General features: G+C 35.7%; 1 long non-coding RNA gene across 1 annotated transcript in view; it reads right to left on the reverse strand.

Moving 5' to 3' along the window:
- Positions 1-5,349: 5,349 nt before the first annotated feature.
- Positions 5,350-8,071, reverse strand: part of LOC125675170 (uncharacterized) — a 3,389-nt gene continuing 667 nt past the window's right edge. The window contains exons 2-3 of the long non-coding RNA XR_007370363.2: positions 7,535-7,592; positions 5,350-7,164 (exon numbers count right to left, since the gene is read on the reverse strand). This is a non-coding gene — a long non-coding RNA (uncharacterized LOC125675170). The remainder of the gene's footprint in view (positions 7,165-7,534; positions 7,593-8,071) is intronic.

The following is an 8,071-nucleotide window of genomic DNA, read 5'->3' on the forward strand; positions in this document are numbered from 1 at the left end:
ATATCGAAGGTTCCGTGTTTGCCCTGCTCTCTATTTTGTATTGTTTATAGGAGTTAATAGATTGATCACTGTTTGTTATATTCACCTTCCACCAAAGGATTTTCAGTTTCATACAGACAGTAAGGTCGTTCTCGGGTATATTTACAACAAGACAAGACGATTCTATACTTACGTCAGTAATAGGGTAGAACAGATTCACATATTTTCTGCACCAAGTCAACGGAGTTATGTCCCATCGCAACACAACCCCGCTGACCAAGGAACAAAACTTATATTACCTGAAGCAATGAAGGAAAGTCTTTGACTTCATGGACCAACTTTCTGGACATTTGATACATTTAGTGAGCAAAAAACCACGAATCAGAAGAAAACTTACCTGAATATCAACTCATCGACTCTGACAAAGATAAAGAGATAAGGCCACTCATTACAGTGAAGAAGACCAACGTTGAGCAACCTTTCATTGGAACCTGAAGATTCGCCAAGTATTCTACATGGAACAGTTTAGTAGCAGGCGTTGCACGTTTAAAGCTGTATGACCCGATGTTCATGTATTATTTTTGTACATAATTACTTTAAAGCAGATTAATTACTTCATAAAGATATTAACTTTCCCTTAATTGCATGCTTGAAAACATCTGCATGTAAAAGAAAACAGTGCGAATATTATTTAGAAAGTAAATATAGTGGCTACATATATAAATCATCCCATAATAGACGTCTATAAATAGACCCACGCGCGTCAGGGGAATCCCAACATGATGTATTAACTCATACGCAACTGTCTAGTTTTAAGGCTGAAAGAGCGTAAAACAACGAATTACTAAGAGGTATTTGATATTTTTATTATACCCCCCGCAACAAGTTGTGGGGGGTATACTGGAATCGGTTTGTCCGTCTGTCTGTCTGTCCGTCCATCCCTCCGTCTGTAGACGCAATGGTTTCCGGGTTCTAAAGCATTATCCTTTCCACCTACCGTCACCATATCATATATATGGACTACCCATGGGATGAAGATGTTCCCTATCGATTTTGGGGTCAAAAGGTCAAGCGCACTGGACATCGAAGTAGCAATATGGTTTCCGGGCTTTAAAGCGTTATCCTTTCCACCTACAGTCACCATATCATACATATGGACTATCCATGGGATGAAGATGTTCCCTGTCGATTTTGGGGTCAAAAGGTCAAAGGTCAAGCGCACTGGACATCGAAGTAGCAATATGGTTTCCGGGCTCTAAAGCGGTATCCTTTCCACCTACAGTCACCATATCATACATATGGACTACCCATGGGATGAAGATGTTCCCTATCGATTTTGGGGTCAAAAGGTCAAAGGTCAAGCGCACTGGACATCGAAGTAGCAATATGGTTTCCGGGCTCTAAAGCGGTATCCTTTCCACCTACAGTCACCATATCATACATATGGATTACCCATGGGATGAAGATGTTCCCTATCGATTTTGGGGTCAAAAGGTCAAAGGTCACGCGCACTGGACATCGAAGTAGCAATATGGTTCGGTTTATCATGCCATTTGTTTATTACACTCAGAAAAGAGGTAGTTTATACCTATTACCAACACCCTTTGGGAGATTGGGGTATGCGGGGGGTATTCTTAGTGAGCATTGCTCACAGTATCTCTTGTTTCTATTAAACTTATGGTACGGTACTGTTATAACAAAATACACAGCTTTACACAGATAAGACCACCGATGATCTGAAAGTTTGAACTGGTCACGTGACTGTCACTTGAAATGGCAGAGTGACGCGGTTATTTGTAAACATCGATTTAAAATCAAATTATTTGGATTAAAACAGGTGAAATAATTTATGATAGGTCGTATAATCTCATAGCTACATACGTGCGATCATTTAATAGCGTTTTTACGAGATGGAAAAAAAATATTGTAATTAGGACCATACAGCTTTAATACACATTGTTAGACACTGGAGCAATAGGAACTCTTCATGCAGCGTTTGCATTTTTGTGATCAGGCTAAAGATGTAGAACTTTATCGCGAGACAGAAAAAGTGATCATACAAAATGTTCAACGTGAAATTTCCAAGAAATGAAGTCTTTCCAGGAAGGTCGAGCTATCGACAAAAGAAGTTTCCTCAGTAAACGTAATCCAAGGATTTATTGATCATGATGGGATTCTGCGCGTAGGAGGAAGATTAAACAATGCCAAACTCCAAATCATTCATAGGAATCCTTTTATCATTCCAGAAGGAAAGCACCTTGTATCCATATTGCTGATACGCCACTAGTAGCATCACCTTGTCAAACACCAAGGCTGTCTTTTCACTGATGCAGCTATAAGATCTGCCGGTTTTTGGATAGTTGAAGCAAAGCGATTGATTTCATACATAATTTTCCATTGTGTCACATGCTGAAAAATGAGGAGGAAACCAGAACATCAGATAATGGCGAATTTGCCCACATGCACAGATATATTATCACCTGGTTCTCCATTTACCAGTGTTGGAATGGATACATTTGAACCATGGGATATCAATGCATGCTGTGTGAGAGGAGGGTTAGCTGAAGCCAAAGAATGGGCAATCATGTTTTCCTGCCTTGTTTCACGAGCTGTTCACATTGAAGTTGTCGAAGAAATGAGTTCATCTCTTCCACTGCGCTTTGTACATGTTTTTCTCATCAAAAGGTCCAAGTGGTTCGCCTTTGTCTGTTTTCTGGGTTATCAGTATGTACGGCGTAAGTATGAAGGGTTATTCTTGATCTGAAGAGACTGAAACTAATGGTCTGGAGTTAATAATTGCACTTGCTTCTGCCAAGAATATCACGAGGGTCTCGAGAGTCAATTTTCTTGCTGATCCATCCATCGACAAGGAGTCAAATATGCGTCTCGTAAGACCAATAATTCGCTCCCAAGCTCCTCTCATATCCGACGAGTGAGGTGGGTTAAAGACTCAAACAGACCTGTTGTCTAAAAGGAACTTTTGTACAGGACCACCTTTAACATTAACTGCATGAAATCCAAGACTGTCAGTCGATCCAATGAAATTCGTTCCACGGTTTAATCGAAACTCTTACACATGTCCTCTAAGACGGTTGAGAGTTCAACAGCTCGCGGATATCTTTTGGGAGAGATGAAAGATCGAATATCTTGTACTGCTCCAAAGTCGTCGAAAGTGGATAACAACACAGGGAAACTTATCAGTTGGTGAGTGGTGCTTATGAAGGACAATTCTACAAATTGTTGCGACTGAAGACTGTCGGTATTGGAACGCGTGTTCGCTAGTGAATCGGATACTAAAGTTCGTAAATGAACTTCATGTGAATAAAGATGGTGTTAACACATATAACAGTGCGACATTTAACTCTGGACACGACAAAAGTCCGGAGTTTCGCCAACCCTTTTATTAAGGATACAAATAAACCCTTTACAAAAAAAGATGGGATTTTATGTCCACAAGACATGCACCAACATTTACACTTGTAACTATTGTAGTTTTTAAGATATTTCACCTGAAATCAAAAAATCCCATGGGATTTTGGAGGGATTTTTAATCCCACTTGGGGGATTTTCACTCCCACCAAAAATCCTATGGGAGAAAAAATATAATTTCTCCCATAGGATTTTAACTCCCATATTTAAATTTAAAATGGGATACAATGTCCCATAGGATGAAATGTCCCATAATGAACATGAAATGGCAGTGAATATCCTATTTGAGCATGAATGGGAATAAATATCCCAAATAAAACACAGGATGGGGACTTTTATCCCATGAATATATTAATAAAGCAGAAAATTGTATCTTAAAGAGTGTTGTTTGTCATGATTCTTAAGAATGTATTTGCAAGCTAAGGAATGACATTAACTTTATATCTAGTAATTACACTCCTAAATTATGTAGACCTATACATGTGTTAATGGATAAATGTCTAAACAACATGAAAAATTAAATTATATTAGAGCTCTGCATTACTAAACTCTTTCCCATGCAATTTTAATTGTATACATATAACCCTATCACAAAAATATTAGAATAAAATTGAACGGTATTAAATTATGCAGTTAGAACACTAACTTATTTACATGCAGCTGTTCACATTCACTATTTACAACCCTTTACAGGTCGTCAGGTGTGAATATTCACAGGAACCGGTATTTTTGTCTGTAATAATAATAGTAGGCCCTATGGTACCATCCCCAATGAAAAAAATAACCCAAAAGGAATGGCACCATTTCTTACTCAAAACTTCGCTTCAAAATAATTCGAAAATTCTGCTTTTATCGTCCCCACCCCAATTGTCATTCTGATTCAGTAATCCCAGTGCTTTTATTAGGGGTGTGTGGTATATACCCCTACTCTTATCATTATGGGGTTCCTCTGATATGTTGTGGAATTTTGGAATAGCCTAGTTTACAGTTACAATTTGTTTACAATATATTAAAATTAGTGTTAATTAAGTGCTTACGGTGAAATCTGCTACTGCTAGATGATGCTAAGTTGTTTCGTGAACCGAATCAGACATCTCAAACAAGATTCTCGAAGATTTAACAACACAAGAATCATTTTACAAAATGCATGCTTCGGTCCATCATAATCACATTCATTCTGAAGTCAAAGTACTTTCTCCTATACCTTAAGCGTCAAAAAGACTTTGACAGGTAAATACGAATAAACGGTTAACAGACATCTCGACCCTAAGAAAGTTCAGTCCTGGATGTTCTAGTCCAAAAAGAAGTATGACCCAATCTTATGCATTAATTTATTAAATTTCCGGTTGAGCAACACCCATATCCTCTAGAGACATTGTTTACAGTTATATGACATTACCTAAATGTGTGACACAATATTAATCCACCCCTGCTCAAAGGGTCATAAGCACCGAGCATAGACCTAAATGTTGCAGCCCTTCACTGGCAATGATGACGTCTCCATACAAGTGAAAAATTCTCAAGCAGGACGTTTACGTTTTTGTTTTGTTTTTTTAAATTTTGTTTTCATTTTTTTAAATGTTAAACATGAAAAGTATAACTGAATCTGTGTTCACAGCCAAAATTTTAACCTTCTGGATGCAGGAATAAAAGCAATATTTTAGCCTTCATTCTGTGTCATGTAAACTAAGACTGGAGTCTTTTTATGTTTACATTTACGGTGGCTCACTACACCGGGAAATAGTTTCTCAAATCAGTACAAATTGATTTAATATTTTAAAAAAGATCTGATGATATACAATAAGTGTGTATGCCAAAAACAGCAAAAAATGCAAATTTGGATAAAAACATGATTTTCAAAAATATTATTTCAACACATGAACAAAAGACTGGTGGATTTGAGCTCAAGATCTGTAGTTCACCAGCCCAATGCTCCCCGTACGAAAATTTGCTCACGTAATTTTTAAAATTTCCTGGCGTACCCATAATTCTGAAAGTCCAGCTAGATTTTTAACAACAAATCCTATGGAAAATACTGGCGTACCTGAGGCGTACTTTAGCTTGAATTATGCAAATTAGTACGTCTAGATTAATAAGTACGCCTTTAAAAAGAAAATACGCCTCAACTAGGAAATACGTCTCTAGCAAAAATACACCCGTACAAAAAACAACAAATCCTATGAAAAATACTGGCGTAATTTAGCTTGAATTATGCAAATTAGTACGTCTAGATTAATAAGTACGTCTTTAAAAAGAAAATACGCCTCAACTAGGAAATACGTCTCTAGCAAAAATACACCCGTACAAAAACCCTCCAATTGTAGAAAGTACGCCTCAATAAGGAAATACGTCTTTAGCGAAAATACGCCTCATCAACAGCCAAGGCAAAAAAATTACATACAGGAGTCTACTTGTGGCCTGCATATTTAGTAACTCCTATAACGGAATACAAGATTGAAAAAATAATGAACACAATAACTGACAGGTATTTGAAAATTGGAACTGTATTTAACAATACATAATTATGCCTGTGTAACAGCTTAAATTTTTCATCAGTTGACAAGTACATTCAATAATAATCACATAACTAACAAAGGAGATTATACAGATGTATAGTAGTTTTAAATATTTCTAATATATGTAATATGTAGTTCAATAAGTAATTAACACAAATTCATAATGATCCTAAGGATGCAAATTTTTTTTTAAAATGATAAAAAATAGACACATTATACATGTGATATTAAAATTCAAATACATTTCATGGAGTAGAGTTGAATTTTTTCCAATGATTTGTCAGTTTATGTCCCATAGAGTAAATTTGTAAAAGGTTAATTACAAGGGGGTGCTATATCTGTAACAATTTTTGGACATTATATGAAACTTACAATAGTTACCATGTAATAGTTCACAAAATTGACAATTATACCAATTTGAAATAGAAAGATAAAAAATTATATCAGCCCATCGATGCGCATCCATTTTCCCCCCATGCGAATAGATATGTAAAAAGCAAAATATTTATTAACATAACAGATTAATTTCTGACAAAGATTTGAATTTAGGTTATAAACATAATCAAAATGAAATTATACAATTAAAATCAGAGCTTAATTAATATTTTAAAACAATAGATCATGATGACTAGAAATAAACTGTAATAAGATTACTGTTAAGCACTATGGTAATTCCTAACCACAGCAAATAATGTATATATATACTCTCCTTTGAATCCACAAATCATCAAACACTCAATCTTTGGGAAAAGACCATAGGCTAAGAGTGTTGAGATTTTGAATAGCACAGTCATCATTATTAGAGCAGTTGATTAAAAATAAATCTCAAAGAATTACATTCAAAATTTTGTTATTTGGCACAAGCACACGAGTATGACAGTAGGGTTCTTTCGAGTTGCTTACTGGCACAGGCTTATTTTAACTGCAAGGTACTGAGGTGTTGCTGACAGAGGTTAACACATCTTGACCATTAAGTACAACTGAGTTATTGTATGGCACAGACACACGAGTATAGCAGGGTTCTTTCAAGTTGCTGACTGGTACAGGTGTGTTGCTGATTGATGTAGTAGTCTTAAGCATACTGCTAGGTCCAGAAGTGTTGCCGACGAGTACTGGAACATTCGAACTGCAGGACTCGGGCACGTAATTACTGCTGGGTTCTACATTCTTGCATTTGCAAAGATTGCTGGTTTGAGTCTATTATTGCTTCTTTATTTCTTCTTGTTTTCGGCTTGAATTTCTGTTGAATAATGATGAAAATATAAGAAATGTCAGTAAACTTTTCTGAATATATTGGGTTTAAAACCTAACGATACTTTCTTATGCAGAAAAAAATGTAAAGAATGCATTATCTATCTAGATACATTTGTTTACATAAACTTAAGATCATCTAACGTCTGTTTCTACTTTCACAACTAATTAATTTGCAATTCCTTGCCCCGCCCCCCGATTGTGTAGTGCAATACTACCTCCTATATATATATCAAATGCAACTTTAGTAATGCAGGCAAATAAAATGTATCAATTTGAAAAACTCAGCAAAGGTAACACCCAAACTGAACAGGTTCTATATATATTATAACACAAGACATGTTCATTGAATTACTAACCTTTTTTCTTCCTTTTAATTTCAGCATTTTATATTTTCCTTAGTTCAATCGTCACTATCTAGTGAGAACAAAATAAAGTGTTTTTTATTAATATGTAATAGTAGGCAAATATCTCAATAGTTCATGAGTATTTTAAGCTAGGGAAACAGTGTTCGAAATTAACCATAGACCGAATCTATGTCAAATGACACTGGTCTATGCCAATTGTAATTGGGATAGACCAAATTGTCTATGCAGATTTTCTAGGTTTAAAGCAAGAGTTATTCTAAAAGTCGACATCTGATAAACGTTACGAGGAAAGAAGGACATTGTTATGGGAATGGAAAGAAAATATGTTTTCTAAGCACATTAGAAATAAATAACAATGTTTTAAATTTGTGCTATTTTTTTCAATGTTGCGGTCAATGTCAATTTTATGAGGTCTATGTCATCTTGTTTTGGCATAGCCCTGTTGTCTATACCAAGTCTTAAACTAATTTCGAACACTGGGGAAACACATGTGACATTTCAAACAAGATTTATCTATATTTGTACAAT

Source organism: Ostrea edulis, chromosome 9 (assembly GCF_947568905.1).
Source record: "Ostrea edulis chromosome 9, xbOstEdul1.1, whole genome shotgun sequence".
Classification (NCBI taxonomy): domain Eukaryota; kingdom Metazoa; phylum Mollusca; class Bivalvia; order Ostreida; family Ostreidae; genus Ostrea; species Ostrea edulis.